Raw genomic sequence first — 18,608 nt, 5'->3', positions numbered from 1 at the left:
TTATGTACACAGAGGCTGTGATTACAATAATCTAAACAAATTCAGATTTTTTAAATATTAGAAAGGAATAAACAAAAATATAAGAGTTTACTTAGATGGTATATTTACAGCTTTTTCTTTTTTGTCTTCATTTTCTTCAAACTGCTATAGTTTTTTTCTATTTCTTTTATTAAACTAATATCAACATGACAGACATTTTACCAAAAAAGGAGTAATATCTTTCAAAATATTTTCTTTGAGATTGCAATGTTTGTAATGGTTCTGAAACTGGTCAAAACAATTTCTGAACTTTCTAGTGAGTCCATTTAAGTACTTATGAGCATCAGCTGCGTTAGTTGATTATTGTGATACTTAGGATTTATTATGCTATTAGTGGTAGTATGCTATTAGCAGAAGGTTAAGTAATCATATATGTGCCAAAACAATGACAAAATCCATTATCTATTCTAGAATCTTGTTCCCAAATGGATAAGAAATTAGATATGGGCAGAAAGTTCCTAGCATAAAATTAAAATTGAGCTCTACTTTACAGAATCACTATTTCCATCAGGTATGTATGAAAACAAGTTAGTGGGAAAATATTCACTAATAAAAGCACTATGTTATATTTGCAGATTTTAAAATATTAAAGCAATGTAATTCCTGTACTTTTTCTTGTGAGTGTCTGCCCAAATTTGGCCAATTGGTAAGGTTTTGTACCCTAATTCAAGTCCATATTTAAATGGCATGCTTGAATACTTGAACAGGAAACTAAAAGCAACTTCTCAAACAATTTCTTGAAATTTCCTGCACAGCCACTCTCTTTGAACAAATAGAGTTTGTTCCTTCAAAAGTTCTTGGATCTTTATGTAAGGTATTTTTCCTGAATCTTTGAAGAACAAGAATATCCCATCTTGTCAATCTCCTACATACCTGAACTCTACCGAGTACGACAGCACAAGCTCTTTTACAAATATCCTCACCCTTTGATCTTTTTTCTCCTATTTGGGAAATACATTCTGAAATCCAAATATCACGTATTCCACAAAGTTCTCCCTGACATGACCGGACCCACTCCACCACAGGCAGAACTAATCACATCTTCTCTGATCCTCCCATATCTCTTCCTATAGTCTTCTATTTTGCTGAACCTTACACTGCAAAGTGAATTGCTTGGGAACAGGCACCATGACTTTATCTTCAATTGTTATTACCTCTCTCTAAAGAACTAAGCACTTAAGAAGGCCTCAATAATGCTGACTGGTGAACAAAATATTTATACATTTTTTAAGTTAAAAAAAATTATAATTGTTTATTGGAAACTGTGCATTGGCTCACATAACCTGACAGCAAGAACAAAAACACACTATAATATGTGAATTTGTTTGCATAACTATCTTTATAAGTCCTTTTTTCCTTTCGTACAGAAGATCTGAGAATCTTCAATTTCAGTTCAGCTATTTAATGTCTCAGTGCTTCACTCAATTACAGCCTCTTAAGGCACTTAGAGTTAGTAGACAATTCAGACGAAAGAACAAGCTTACCCAGCATTACTTAGACACCTAAGAGGAAGAAGGCCAGGTCTCAGAAAAAACACAGGGAAGGAAAGGGGGAGTGGATGAGTGGATGGCTGAAGGCAATAGAAAACCAAACAGAAAAGAGCAGGAAGAGGTATCATATCAAATGATACTGTTCTAACAGTGTGAAGTACTAAGGCTGAATTTCTTTTCTAATAGTAAATTAGATCTAAAAGCAATTTTAAAAGGGAGCTACCAGAACTATTTTTGAGCAGTGTGACTTCTTCAAAGGAAAGCAGTCATGGAGGTTATAAAATTTAGTGTGTTTATATTTTCATATTTTCATTACTGTTCAAAAATGACATAAAAAGCAATTCACTAGCAATTACTGTAATTCACTCTAGGTTTTGCCAATTAGAGGGAAATACTTTGGGTATGAATACTAGATTGCTTTAATTAAAAATTAAAAGTTAAATTAATCTATGCTTTAGATAGAACCTTGTAAATAAACACATATATGTTTTAAAAATGGAAAATGAAATCATGATATAGTTTGATTCACCATTAAAAAAGAGTACGTGTTAAAGATGAATGTTGAAGGTAAATTTTCTAATCCTATGATACCAAACTTAAAAAGTAGAGTAAATTTATTCATTCATTAATTGATTCCTTACCAAATATTTACTCAGTTCCCGGGCACCTTATATTTTTGAACATTTTGTAGTCCCATTTAACCTTAAAATGTCTAAAAGAAAAAAAAAACACCTTTATTGGTATTCTCATTTACCTTTTTAAAAATCCTTTGAAGCTGGTATGGATATTACCTTGTGTTTTTTACAAATAAATATTCTGAAACATTGAGTGGCAAAGCAAGAATTTGAATACAAGTAGACCACATTCAGAGTCTACATCCTCAAATTTCTCAAATAGCATTATACTGACACATTTGATACATACTGACACATAATACTTTCCACATTTGATAAGATGTTAATAATGAAAATCAGAAAATAAGCTTCCTAAATTGATTTTTTCAGGAAATAATCATCTCAGAACTTGATATCACTGATTACTGTTTCAAGTCACCTTCATATTCTAGTAAATTAATGAGATTTCAGGAAATCCCAGTAAAAATTTGTCTGGAATTAAGATGAAAAGATATTTTATTGTCTTAGTCAGTGTTGCACTAATTCCAAAGTTATGTGACATCTCCTACTGAACTATCCAGTAAAGGGTCAATAAGACAATCAGGAAGAGACAAGTACAAACATATTTTAAAAAGATCATTCCAGTGTCAGTTAAAGATGGTCTGCAGTCCAACATGACAGCTATATTTTTAAAAAGATGTTTAAAAAATACAATCAGTGAAATCCTTAGAAGACAATATCTTTTTGTCTATGAGAGTATGAGAGTTAGTCCTTAAATCATTTTTAGAATGAAACAAATTGTTAAATATTGTATTATCTGTAAAAAGTATAAAGCCTTCATATCTATCATTTCAAATTATTTGGAATTTAAAAAAGAGAATATGAAGCAAATCCCTGTAAATACAGTAACTGCATTTATGACATTCCACCTCCACATCTTCAACTCAGTCTTCACATGTTCTTTCTGTAGTCATGATGCTCAAATCGTTTTTCCAAATACTCCCTTTTCGTTCTCTCAAACTATTATCCAATGGGTTATCTTCAAATATATTGCACCTCCATTCCATACTGATAACCATCATCATGTACCACCATGTATTATTCTCTCTGTAGTGCTCAGATTTGTTTTTCTCTCTTTCCAGTATCACAGTCATCACAGCCATGTGAGGTAGCCAGAGAGGGATTATTCCTATTTTACAGCTTAGAAAGCTGCAACTCAAAAATACCATCCCTGTCATCAAATGACAGTGCCAGGACAAGATTCCAAGGCATTTTCCACACATTTTGGCCTCCTACCACTTCCTGCTGCCCCTGAGGCCCACATCCAGCACACTGCAAGAGCACATGGTCTTCTTACAGCACCATTCTGTCCCCTCTTAGATCGACCTTGCCAACAGTTGCCAGAACAATCTGAGACCTCATTTTCCTCATGATGGCTTTCTGCTCAGTAAGTCACAAAAGCAACTGGTTGTTTTCCATAGTCTGGCCTTCAACACCCTCTATAGAACAAATACATTCTTTTCTACTAAAATATCTTTTTAACATCACTCTGCTCCACCAAACAGAAATTTCACATTAACCAGCCTGGTTGCTGATTGACTTCTGAGACACATTATTCCAGACAGAATGGCTTGTTAATGCAATCCCCTGGACCTAGAATGCCCTCTGCAGTTCTCTAAGCACATGCTTTGAATATCATGCTGATACTCTGCAAAGGTCTCATCATCCTGTGAAATCAGCCTCATGACTTTGAACACAAACACATCCTTAAACTCCTGGTACATTTTAAATCTAGAGTATAAAGTTTAGTCCTAATTGCACCACACTTTCCACCTGTAATTATTTACAGGCCCCAATATAAGCCATTCTATCATGGAGAGTACCTTGGGGCAGAATTTTAAATCAATGATAAAACAACAAAATTGCCAAACCAACTATTTAAGGACCATGGACACTGACCACTCACCTAACAAATTAAGTGTTTATGCCAGAAAAACTATCCTAATTCTGATAAGCCCAGTGGGGATCCTGTGGCATTTTTGCCTTAGAATTCCATCATATCTCTCCCTATCTCTGGCTATACTTTTGGATTATAAAACATATCTTGATAAACTGAAAAGGACTGAAATCATATATAGTGAGTTGTTTAACCAAAACAGAATTAAACTCAAAATTAAAAGAAAGAATTATTTGGGGAACTCCTAACATTTGGAAATTTTCAGAGAAATTCAAAATATCCAATTTATCAAAGAAAAATCACAAGAGAAACTGCAAGATCTTTTCAACTGAAGGAAAACTAAAGCATAGCCTATCAAAATGTACAGTGCTTAAATGCAAACTCATAGCTTTAAACATCTGTATTAGAAAAGAAGGATGTTCTCAAGTCAATAACCACAGCTTCTAACTTAAGAAAAAGAAGAGCCAACTAAATGCAAAGCAAGCAAAAAGATGGGAATAATAAAGAATGTGTAATGTTGGCCAGAAGACCAATGTGAAAATGAAAACACTCCCACTAATTATTTATTTTACAAAAGAATTACTTCATATTATAAATTATATTTTATTATAAGATATTTGTATTTATTCACAATAATTCAATTATTTATCAAATAATTTATGATTTATTTTATGAAGAAATCTTTTTACGGATTTATGAAAAAAATATTTGCAACATTATAAATATTTGTTTCTTGAAAAATCCCTTTTCCAGCCCTTAGTATCTTCATCGCTAGCATGATAATTAGAATAAATTACTTATAACCTTACTCTCCACTGAAGAGATATAATTGCTGTTTTTAGAAGAACCAATAGATCCATGAGGGGTATAAAAATATATAGTACATGGACAACTCATAGTTTATTATTAAGGGATAACAACTGAAGAAAATCTGAAACAAAGAATGATCTTCAAAGCTTAACATATTACCCAACATTTTCACTTATAGGTTGAATTTTTCACAAAAGGTTGAATTTTTACATTTTGTTTAGATGAGTATCAAAATAATTTGTAACTAATGCAAAATAAGGGAAGAAGTGTATTATGGTGACAGTGTGCCTGCTTGCACACAAGATAGGATATGATAGGACAGGACAGGATAGGGAAGGAAAAGATAAAGGGAAGAACCCTTAATTAGTTTCTACTATGTACTCAGCCACTGTGTAGTATTGGGGATTAGAGGAGTGCAATACAGACAACTGTAAGCCCTCATAGAGGAGAGTTTCACTTATTAAAATCAAAACCAAAGACTCGGCCTTTTTCTCATTTCCTTTAGTATGTAATTTAGTTACATAGAGATTGTATCTGCCTCCAGAGTAATGGCAATGTCCTGATCAATCACTTAGTCAGAAGCCCATGGCATATATATCACCAACACCAGCATACCGGAAGGTACTTGGCTAGGGCATGTACTTGAGGGCATGTTCTCCCAGGGTCTGTTTCTGTGGTACTCTTTCAGCCCGTAGAAAGACACTAAATTAGCAAGGGCATTGCTTTCTCCCAAACACCCAAACTGCCCAAAGTTTTCATACCACAAGCATCTCTTTCTCAAACTTTGGCCCAGGGCTGCCTCACAGGTGTGTTAGCTCTTTCCCAAGCTAGAACTGTAGAGCTCACTGCTCTACCCCTAGGAAGGCTTGCTGGGTTTCCAGGAGATTACTTCCTCTGCAATATATGTTCATTTCCTTCTCTGCTTGAAAATAGCTCTCAAGTTATCAGTATAAGATGCAGCCAGTTTTATCTATGTTTTTACTCCCTTAAAGTGGCTCTGTATTACTGTAATCATACATATTTACCTCCTAAACATGGTTTCCAAATTCTATAATAATAGGAATTTATCAAGCTTCTTTCATTTATAATAAAATGTGACTACTCTCTACATTTTTAAATAATTATTTTCTAGTAGAACACACTGAAATCTGCCTTATTACTTATATGTTCAAAGTTCCAACATGAAACTTTAAAAATGTATTGAAGGAGAAGAGCTCAAATATGAACCAATATTTTCCTTTCAATATTATCCTCTCCTAATTATCAGGATTTTAGTTCACAAAAATGTACTTTCCCTTCAGGACTAATGTAGACAAAACAGTTTAATCTCAAACTATTACATATAGAAAAAATAGCCTAAGAACAAGTTATTGTGCCACTGCATGCTACCAAATATTTTCTAGACTCATGATTAGTTTGTTTTTAAAACAGCTACTGAATTTTTACATATACTTATACAGTAGAAGAACTGTCAGTTTTAGAAAAATGATTTTTATCTCCATGGTTAGGAGGCCAAACTGTCAGTTGATATCAATCCCAAGGGAAATTCAAGATGCCAGAATCCTTACAAAGTTTACTAAAGATGAGAATCTGATGTCTAATGAAGTGTTCTCAAAGGTTTGAAAGAGTTCGGATTGCCAAGCCAGACATTGATTCCAGATGAGTTTTTTTCCAAAAATCCTCACTCCTCTGGTCATTAAAAAAAAAAAATCAATAAATGTATTCTAACTAAAGTTTAAAAAGCTTCTGAGAAGTGACCTCTGCCAAAGTCTTTTGGGAACTTTCCAACTGTGCAGGGGGCAGGGTGTGGGATCAAAAAGCAGAAAGAAGGAAATAAAGAAATGCTTCTGCACAAGTGAAAAAAAAAATTCTGGCTGGAGGACTAAATGGGATTAGCTTACATATCAAATATCAGATTTCCACTGCATTGCTACTCTCTGCTTTCTCCTTTTTTACCCATTCTTCCATCAGCTGTAGTTCACTGCATGAAGCTTTATTCCTCACTTTGTATAAGATTTCAAGCAGAAAATCTCAGTACTGAGATCCTTAAAATGGTTTGCCTCGTATTCTGCAGTAATAAAAATAAGTTCCTTATCTGAGCCTCCACCATCTGGAAACCAGACCAATCTAACATACAGTCCTCAATGAGGAAATACACTTTAAAAAAAATTCACACTACACTAAAACTCCATGAACTTGATGCACAGAGAGGCCCTCGCAAGATCAGATATTCTTTGTTTTGTAGAGTCTAACAAAGAGAAACCCAAAACAGCAGCAGTGTGCACAGATGAGCTACCACCACACATATCAGAACCTCTGAGAAGAGCTGGAAACCACCTAGAAAGGACCTTGGAAAATTTAATTTAAACTGTCAAACATCTGGGGTTTTGCCACTTTAACTGGGTAGATGTTTGCCTCAATTTTTCAGAAATTTTCTGTACCCCCAAAACTCCCAACCCTAAAATATACTATATAATTGAACTTTTACTCATATACCATTCAAACCAAGCATAAATCAGTAAGGCCAAATTATAGTGGTATTACAGACAACTAAAAGTTAACACCTTTAATAAAACTTAAAGGGTATGTCTACATTTGTGTGTATTTTACCCACCCCTTTTAAGAACATTACTTTTAAGTCTATCTATTTATTCCTATATATATTATGCATATAAAAAGAAGAGTATATAAACCCACATTTTAAGTTATCTAGATGTCACGTACCCATGAGGGGGAAATTCACACCATCCCTTCCAAACAATGTTCACTAGAATTTTTTCAATTTGTTGGTTTCTTTTAGGAGAGAAGCATACTTATTCACAGATCTTTTAAAAATAATTAATGTTGCTATCAACACAACTTTTTACTTTACAATCTATCAAACTGAAATGTTATTTTCCAGAATAACAAGTCAAAGAACATAACACAAGGAGATTGCTTACCTGAATTAAAATTTAATCGACATGGTACTAAATTAAGAGTATATTATTACTGAATATAACCAATTTGCTTTGAAAAATGCACTCAGAAGATATAAAGGAAATACAGTTAAAATAAGAAATGTTTTCTACTTTTCCCCTTACCTAATAAAAATAAGTTCCTATAAATTAAATTCTCAAATCTGGCATAAAATATGCAAATTTAACTTTACCTACAACTGTAAATGAAAATAAGTTTTATGTCTTTATTCCTTCAAGATAGTATTTAAAACTAAATGGCCATGCTTTATAGAAAATACAGTCCTATATTTATCTTCTCTTACCTGCTTACTATATACCTACAAAAATTTTTTGAAGAGCATGAATTCAAAAATCATATAGATACATAAAATATCAGATGAACAAGGTATTTCTGGGAGAGCAGAAAAGAGGTTTGAAAAACTTTGCTCAAATCATTTTTTCACCCCCAAAATCAATTTTTTCTTCTAATGCTTGGCAAAATTCCTGCTAATGCACACCAGCTTTTAAATTCTGTATTTCAACTTGTAGCTTAATCCCCATTCTATTAAAATGTATGAAAATTTAAAATACATTTAAAAGAAAACTATTCATAAATTTAGATTTCAAGTAAGAAAACCATTTATAGTCACTTTCATTCAATAATCAATCCAATAAACAAAGCCACAGTAAACCTGGAGCTGAACTACCTAACACAGCTACAAAACTGAACGAAATATTATTCCTGCTTCCAGGACACTCACAGCTAATTGTGCAAATTCTTAACAATGTATGACACTCTTGGTTTGGAACTATTTAATTATCGGCATTAGGGATAAGAATAATAATAGTAACAATAACAAAACAACAGCAATATTTGTGTAAGAGGCCCACTAACTTAATCAAAGCACAATTTATATTACAATCTGGATAAACTGTGTTAATAGCACAATGGAGTACAAAGGCAAAATTACTGAAAATATTACCTAAATATTAAATAGCAAAGAAAAATAAAAACTCTACTTCACTACAATCAAAGACAGTCAAAGGCAACTTGATTGAATTAAGTCAATTTAGGATACATAACTACTTAAATCCTGGGCTATACTAAGTGATAAAAGGCTAAATGGATTTGGTCCAAATATTTTTTATTTGCTTAGATGCTATTTATTACAGCTATATTTTATTATATAGTAGTAAAAAAAAAATTACAAGATGACATCCTGTTATTTTCCACTGGGAAAAATGACACAGATGCCCCATTAAAACTCAACACAGCAGCATTCCAGGCTGCATTCCACGTGTGCCTTTATAATGTGTCAATAGCTATTGACGTTTATGTGGTTGATGGTAAAGCCAACCTAATTATACCACTTAAATGTTCCATAAAATTGTGGCTTTATAGAATCTAGAACCTTTTCAACATCTCCAGTGACTATATATGTTGGAAGGGGAAGAGTTGTTTTAAAATAAAGCAACTAAGTATCATTGTTTCTTTTGAAACAATAAAATGTCTAATTTCGCCCTAAAACTACACCTCCATTTCCAGGGAAAGTAGCTAGCATATCATAAAACTGTAAGTTGAAAACCCTAGTTCAAATCAGTTATCTAATAAGTGGTCTAATTTGTTGAGAAAGTGAATGAGCTCCACAACAGAATTAAGCTAATAGCTTTTCTAAGCCCTATACATATTATCTTTCTGCCTTTCATCATTATTCTCATCAATTTACATTCACTATTCATTGAAAATGTTGTACACTTTATATAGAATTCTAACTATCTAAAATAGAAACACTCATTTTTTTTCTGTTATTTGAGAGAATGAAGATAAGCAAAATTAGTTTTTTGGCTTAATACTGAAGCTTCTAAAAATGCTAACTGGTATAGTACAATTCCATGCACTTTAGGCAGGAAAACATTGTGTTACAGGGCTTGTGGAAGAATTGCTTTTAGTTTTAAGCAGATAAAACTTTGGATTTGCTGCTATGAAACATCTCCTCAAACCTTCTACTGATCCAAAAGCTGAAAGTACCTGGCATGTAACAGGACCACTGCAAACCACGCCGGGACCACTTGAAAATGCACAGAAGGACGGTGCCGAGGAAGACATATTTCCCTTGCCTCCAACATATGGGTGATGTATTTTTTCTGAGACAGTTTAGCTCAAATGATCTTGAATATCCTCTAGACTATGTAAGCTAAAAATCTCCTCTCTGCCTTTTCCATCTGCCAAAATATTGGTCCCTTCAGCAGTCTCAACAGAGCTAAAGAAAATTAGATTTTACATTTTAGAAAATCAGTTAAACTTCTGAGTGGTTGATTGTACTGAAGTTTTTTGTATTTGTGTGTGTTTTTCTTTTGGGGCATTATGATCTCCAAAGTCTAGTAGTCAAGTAAACTCAAGAGCAACAGTTTCCCTCTCTCGTTTTTTGCTTTGTTTTATTTTTGTTTTCTGTTTAGAGCAGCCAACTACAGTTAGGAGGATATGCAGGCAGTAGCATCTGCATAACAGTCATAATGACATAGACATTCTTTTATGGCTTGGGCATAATGATATTAGCCTACAATAGCCCTCTCATCTACCATTCCCTTTACCAAATAAGCTTCTTTTATTGGTGTGTGTGTGTGAGGGGGTTCATATAGAGAACATCCTACTGCTGAATGTTCCCTCCAGAAACTTAACCTGAGGCTGAAGTTTGTCATAATTGTTAGAACAATTTTAAGAACATGAATGCAGAATTTTTCTTTATTATATCTATTACAATATGCACACCACAGCTGTCCAAAACTTTAAGATGACATTAAGGTATGGTTAGATTGAAAAGACCACACAAGTCACATTCTAGCAGCCATTACTATTATCACTGAACTTTGCTGATCTCCCAAGAGTCCTGTCTTCCTCTCTAATCCCAAGCTGTGTATATATGGTGACCCACATCAAAATGTCCTTTTTTGGCTCTCCATCTATGTGAATGGCTTCACTTACTTGTTCATTCATCCTACAGTATTTATTCAAGATCTACAGTGCTCCAGACACGGCACTATTGCATGTGACAAAAATAACACAGGAGCCCTCTTTCTAAGAACCTTAATACCCTGTGGAAGAGACAGTTGTGTAAATAAATACTCAGAAAACATGAGGTAAATCCTTTTTCTTTTCAAGAATTGAAAGAACTGGAGATATACAACAGGTTTAAAGAAAAACCTAACTTAACCTTGCCTTGTATACTGAATATTTTACATTTTATATATCATCCACCATATGATAAACCCATAGAAAACAGGCTGTACCACTGATGGAGTGGTTTAGCCACTCAGAATTATTTACAACAAATTATACACATAAGATATAAAATATATATGTAATAATAGTAAACAACCCATAAAGCCTGGCTACAGATCCAGGTTGCTTAATTACAAATTCTAACTTTGACACTAGCTGCATGAAGTTAAATTACTTAAATTGTTGGTGCCCCAATTTGCTCATCCATAAAACTGGAACTATGAGCTGTCTTAAAGTACTACTGAGAAGACTAAAAAAGTAGCAAAATGAAAAACCTAGAACTGTCCTTCGAAAATAATAGGCACAATTATTTTTTAACTTATGAAAGGCATAAATGTTACACTTGATGCTTTACATGCATATGTTGATAAAAATCTTAATTTAGAAAGTAAATGACATTATCCTCATGCAACTGATGATTAATCTGCAGCACAGAGAATATAAGACATTCTCAATTTGAAAGAGGTACTAAATGGCAGTCATAAGACAAAATATATCTACAATATTGAAGGACAGAAGCAAACAAAAAGTTTATACTACTGGGCATCTAACTTATATGCTCACAACTTGAGCCATTTCAAGGGATAATCACTATCAGAAAAAAACTTGGCAGAGTAAACAAAGAGCAAAATTTTTTTCAAAGATTAAAAAATCTTAATTAGTTAAAGATTACTAAATTTTGATTCAATTGATTTTTAACTGGAGCATTTGTCTCAGGAATCCTGACGAAATGAAAATATAGACAGTAGCGTATTTTTCATTAATGAATAGAAATGAGCTTTACATAATCACATGATATTTTGTATCACACCATCATGAAATTCTTAAATGAAATTTACTTCTTCAATTCTCTTATAGGAAGACTGTATCATACACAATTAAGATATAAAGATGCATAGCATTTAGATGAAATAATGCACTTCTTTTTATTACCAAGTTTATATTAATCACTTAATTCATTAATTCACTAGTTAATTTTATGGTAGTAATGGTCCTATTACCTTAGAAAGAAAAATTACAAGAATTTTCAGTACAATAATTGCTCCAACAATTGAAACAGAAAATTCCCCTCACAGGAATAGGAAGCTAGGACATCTCTAAGAGTGCCAGTAGGCTTACATGGTGATTATCAGAAGAACCTCCTCTAAAACCAATGTTAGTTAGGAAAAATGCTCCTCATGCCAAAATATCAGCTTAAATGGAGAAGCCACCATTCTAGTATCACTGACATTCAGTAAGGAGTCTAAACGACAGACGTCAGATTCCTCAAGCCAGACAGCTCTGTCAATAACAGAGAATTGAAATTCAGGGAAAATGAAGTTAAGGGCTATTAAGGGGACATTGTTGTCAGTATGTTATCCTCTGAATTAAAATATAGAAAAATGACATTTTTCATTGGTAGATGGTCATACAAAGCTTTGGAAAGTAGTCATTAAGAACAGACACTGGGATGTATTATATATAAGTGTTTAGGATAATATTTTTGACATAATAACATATATACATATATATACACACATATATTTATTTCATAAAAGAAAATGCATCCTTCCTCAGAGAACTTCTCTACCACAACTCATAAACTGCTGACTTCATAACTCCTTTAATTGTTTCTGGACATTTTTGTTCAATTTTATGATTTAATATGTATGTTTTATAATTTATGCTTATTTCTAAAGAAAAAAACTGTGATATTCTCAATAACATTTATAACTTTATTTTACAGAAGTAAATCATCATTGTGTATATTTGCTGTTCTTTTTCTGCCAATTTATGCTTTCTTACAGAGTATCTGTCCTAATATGGATGTAAATTCATAATAAAAACAGGTAACTACTATGTGCTAGATAGTAGCACATACTTTTTAAATGCCTTTTGGATACAGGGACTCATCTTATTTTCACAACATCACGAGAGTAGCAAACATCCCTGTCCTGACTTTAGCCTGTAACAATAGAGGCCTAGAAATTTATTAGTAATTGGCAGGGCCTGACTAGAAATCAAGCCTGTTTACCCCTAGAGCCCACGGTTTCAACCACTTTCATTTTGCTCCCTATTTTCCTTAACTAACTTAATGCTAGTTATACTTCAAAATCAAAAGTAAGTATTTCAATAAAGCTTTTTACAATCGTGCCATCAGTAAAAACCAAACTTCCCTCTCTCTTCTGACAGCATGTAACTATTGTTCTTTGATCATTTATACATACTGAATATTCTCTATATGCTAGGCACTTTTTCTATAGGTGAATCATCTCACAAGTGATGTAAGTAGTTTAATTATCCCCACTTCATAAATTTAGGAGATATTTATAACAAAGAAAGGTAATCAAGATGGAAAATTCATACTGTAGTAAAGACTAATTAATACTATCTATAATACTATGTATATTAATGAAAGCAAGTGAAAATAAAAGTACATATTATGAACTGTGATAGTACATACTATGAGGTGATTTAAAATTCATTCACTTATTCAATAAATAATTCAATAAATTTGTTGAGCTTCCTCTATGTGCTAAACATTTTCTCTAGATACTGGGAAGAGAGCAATTAGAAAAACAAATATTCCTAACTTTGAGAAACTTAGATAATAAAACATGCTAACTAAAATAAATACTAAGTTTCACAGTGTGCAACATAACAAAAGTGTGTGAGGATCTTAAATTTTTAGATAGTATGATGAAAGAATTCTTCACTGAGAAACTGACATTTTAATAACCTGATGGAACTGAGGTAAAAAGCTATCTGGGTCTCTGTAACAGAAATATGACAGGCAGAGGGAACAAGTGCAAAGGCCCAGGGAAGTTGTGAAAATGATTTTAAATAGCAGTAAGGAGGCTAACAGGCTTCAACAGAGTGGAAGACAGAAGAACAGTGTATCAGGTTGGGGCCAGGGGTGGGTGGAATCAGGAACCTAACAGTGGGCGAAATCCTAATTTTGGTAATTATGGTAAAACTTTATAGGCTATTACTTATACTCTTGTCTTTTATTCCATGAGAAAGCCACTGGAAATTTTCAAGCAGAGTAAAATTATATGACTTATATTTTAAAATGATGACTCTGGCTGCTGTGGTGGGAACAGATTACAGGGGGCCAGGTGGACCACAGTTAGAAAGATATAATAATCCAGTTAAGTGAGGATAGCAGCTTAGTTGCAGGTAGTTACAGGTGAGAAGTTGTGAAATTCCCAATGAATATAAGGTAAATTAGGTGGGAGAGGAAGAGAATCAATTTTTTTTATGCTTGCTACTAAAAGGAGTTAACATTTTTGAGACTTTAAAAGGTTTAGAAAAAAATCATTTTAGGTGTGTGGGAGAGAGAAGATTAGTTTTGGACACATGAAGTTGGAGGCAACTATTACAAAACCTAGTGGACGTGTTGGAGAAAGTAGCTACAAATGTGAGCCTAGAGTTGGTGTAAATGTTTGGGCTGGAGATAAAAACTTGGGCAAAATCAGCATTTAGATAATATTTAATGACTAAACTAAAAGAGATCGCCAAGGAAATGAATAGAGACAGAAAACAGGTAAGAGGCAAAATTGAGATCTGAGAATCTCTAAGATTTATGTATTGGGGAACATGAAGAGGAACCACTGAAGAAACCTAAGGGAGATGCCAGAGATACAGAAGGAAGACTAGGAAAGTGGGGTGACCTTAAAGACAGTTGAAGAAAGTGTTTCAAGGAGATGAATCAAAGGTTGCTGAAAGATCAAGGAAGATGGAAAAACTATGAATTAAACTCTTGACAAGATGAACACTGAAAAGAAAACTCTTGGTAGAATGGTCAGGGTCAAAGCCTGACAGTTAAAAGAGCATGGCAGGAGAAAAGGTCCATTGGCACAATTTGCCCTCACACCCATGCCTAACTCTCCAGATGCCGTGCTTAAGTAAACTGCCCATAATTAGTCATCTTCTTGTAAGGTCTGTACCTTAACTGCATGGCAATATTATAGTTTCCTTTATATGTGTGAGTGATTGCTGCTTGAGAGTTTTTCATAGAAAAATTCCATTTCCTAGAAAATAGTTTTCCTTGGATTCTTAAATTGATTTTCACTTTTTCCTCAAACAGATCAAAGTGTTTATTGGTTTTAGATAACCTTCATGTATGTCTGAAAAGTGTCAGATCTGTGAGGCTCCCAGTTTTGAACATCAAATTGCTAAAAAAACAAAAACAAAAAGTGCCTCTTGATGACTAAATGAAACCACCCTCATATGAAAAATGTAAAACAGTCTTTAAAACACAATATGGTATGAACTAAAGAAAGCAGGAAACCAAGGTAGATCTATATATTATCAAAATTATGTTTTAAAAATAGCAACAGGAAGGGTTAAACAAAATTTTTTTAAACTTGATGACCTTTTATGTGAGAAGTTATTATTGCTCTTTTCTGTATTTGTTCTTTAATAGACCCACATTAATATAAGGGAAAAATACAAACATGCTATACTATTATCATTCAATAAAATTCCAAATTCCAAGTATACTGGAATTCATAACATTAAAAAAGTTTTCTTATTCCACAGGCTATTTTAATTAACATCATAAAAAAACTGAAATATATATTAACTTTTAACAAGTAATTAATTTAGTGCATTCATATTGTAAAATCAGAAAATGTAATTATTTGATAGAGAAGGCTATGGGTCATTACTTTCCCACATCAATGCCATAAAATAAACTTCAAAATTCCCTAATACCAATGGATAATGATCTGAATTTGTGATGACAGGATTTGAGCTTAATGTCATTTTAATTAACTAATTCAATCATCTTTGCACATATAATCTGACCAACATTTTACTGAAAAAAAAATATAAAGCACTGTATTTTGTCAACAAATTTATATCAACTTGTCAAATACCAATGAGCAAATTGACATACAGCCTGAAAATATTCAGTGAGGAAAAAGTGCCTGATATTTTGACTAGTTGTGTCAAAAAAAAAACCTTTTCGGGGAAGGACTTTGTAGTCATGGTATTTTAATTTTTTTTTGAACTTATCTTTTTTCCTGCCTATGATAAATGATAAAATGCATTTGCAAGCCATTTTGTTTGTGAAGAGAAACTGCAAGGAACATTTTAATGTTTGTTTTAATTTAAAATGAGACCAAGCAAAGAAAATTAAGAAGCAAAAACTGAAGGACCTATTTAATGCAATGACCTTGTTGAATATCCCATGGAATGAATTGTGTTTGCTTCACTAGAGTATTACAGAATGCTTACAAAAATGAAATACAAACTATGATTAGTATTACAGAAATGAAAAAAGCTATTGTATATGGTTATTAGTTACATAACTGATATTTTTCCTCTTGGAGGAAAAATAATCTTGTATTCTTCATTTTAATGTGTGGAAACATTTTTCTGTATTAACAGAAACAATATTCCATTTCACTAATGAAGTACTAAAAGACAAGTGCATTTGATGCAGCTCTAAATGTTCTGCAGATAGGAATTCTATGTTACTTATTTCCTAAGACTGGAATGTACCCTTTCCAACATCACTGTTTTGGAAAGCAGAAACTTATAACCTCACCTAGACACCAAGAAGACTACTAGTGGGTGAAAAATCTGAGTAGCAGTAGCAAGAGCTCTAACGTTTTTCCACTTTTGGAAAAAAGAAAAGGTATTTATCACAAATAAAAGAAAGAAAATTGTAGTCAAATTTGTGTAATCTCCTCTCTCTACCGGTCATAAATACCACATTCTTTATATAAAGATCTATTATACAAAGTTTTCCAATAGAAATAGCATATATAGAGAGAGAGAGAGACACTATGGGTCAAACAATAAACTATTGGTTTTTTATTATTATTACTTAATTTTAATACCATAAAAGGAACCAAATTAATACCACTTAACTAACAAATTCAGAATTACACTTCAAAATTTGAGTATTACCATGAACATTATATTTGAAGCCAAAAGACTGTTTTTGAATCATTATTCTTCATTCATTTAACCAACATTTATTTTAAAAATTGCCTTTCTTCTCTCCTGTGTTAGACATTTAACTCCCACAGGAAGGTTAGCAGAGCTGCTAAGAGGTGAATACTAAATATATACATACTCATCTTAAGGAAAGAGTGAGTCAGTGTCTGCTATGATTGCCAATGCATATTTTCTCAAAATCGACATGGCTGCAGAGGCTCAGTAACCTACCCTCCACAGATTAAAAATACCCAATTTAATTTCCAAAATGTCAATTTTAGAGAGATAGGTAAAATGTAGGTTTCCATATTTTGATATATACCTTCATCTGAGAACTTAAAAAATGTTTTTAAACCACCACAACCACCCCAAGTACAAAAGTGGCGCTTATACATATTAGAGCCAACTCAACAGGGAAGACTACACTTTTGTTATTTAAGGATTGAGAAATTAACCAATAATGCACTATGAATACACATATACATTCTGAGAGTAAAATACATGTCTCTGAGAGGACACCTTTTTAGATGAGGTACAAAATGAAATCACCACAAGAATATTAACAAAATGCAATTATAATACAATGCACCTAGATGTGGGATCTGTTTACAGCTCTTGAAAATATTTTCTCTTACTTGGCCCTTCCATTCTGTGCATTAAACAGACTAGATTTCATTTCACCAAATTTTAATATGAGAACATCGAACCCTGGTTGTGTTTCATCTAGTATCAGTCACCAGGCAGTTAAAAAATTATTTTAGAAAAGAGGTTTCCTGTATTCCTATTTTCATAAATGAATCTAGTCTTTTATTTTTACTTGTAAAGACCTCAATAAGAGGCCAAGGACAAATTATCCCGGTCCATTGACCTTAAACATTCCAATCAATTTCGACTGTGACTAAAGGAAAAGATGAAACCAGAGACTGACTTGCTCCAGCAACTGTAAACTGAAAAGAGAAAAGAGACCATAAAACTACCACTTTTCAAACCAATGCAGTACAGACTCAAGGTGAACACTGGAAGCTTTTTAAAGAGTCTTAGCAAGGTCATGCTGATAAATTGAAATGAATACAACTTGTAACTACTAATAAATCATGCTAATTTCTTCAGAAGGCATTGTCCTGGCCTCTCTGAACCCAAAGATAATGGGCAGATCATTCACATTCCTGATTAATAATTTTGAAAATTTTATATATATCTTACAATAGCTTATAGTCAGAGTTCAATGTCTGCATTTTATTTGGGTCAATGGAACACTAAAAAAAAAAAAAACACAATAATCATCTCTGGGTAACAGGACTTTGTATGAAGCATAGAACACATGACATCATGCTCCACTTCCCAAACCACCACCAACACAATTCTTAAAAATGTCTTCTCAAATTAACCCATCCTTTATTACTTTATAGTATAGCCCTTAACATAATTTTTCCTCAAATAATTTTATTATCAAAGTCCATTTTATATTATAATGCAGTATACTTAGAACTTCAAAGTATTTGGAATCATCTACTTTATAGAACCAGGATAGTTTAGTGGTTAATAGCA

At 32.8% G+C, this 18,608-nt stretch overlaps 1 protein-coding gene across 22 annotated transcripts in view; it reads right to left on the bottom strand.

Annotated features, from left to right (window-relative positions):
• The window catches only part of ADGRL3 (adhesion G protein-coupled receptor L3), an 807,141-nt gene that overhangs the window by 627,670 nt on the left and 160,863 nt on the right, over positions 1-18,608 (bottom strand). The gene's annotated exons all lie outside the window — the stretch shown is intronic.

The sequence above is a fragment of the Manis pentadactyla genome, chromosome 5, assembly GCF_030020395.1.
Source record: "Manis pentadactyla isolate mManPen7 chromosome 5, mManPen7.hap1, whole genome shotgun sequence".
Lineage (NCBI taxonomy): Eukaryota > Metazoa > Chordata > Mammalia > Pholidota > Manidae > Manis > Manis pentadactyla.
Note: the sequence above shows the minus strand (reverse complement) of the source record. Positions and strands in the feature narration are given on the sequence as shown.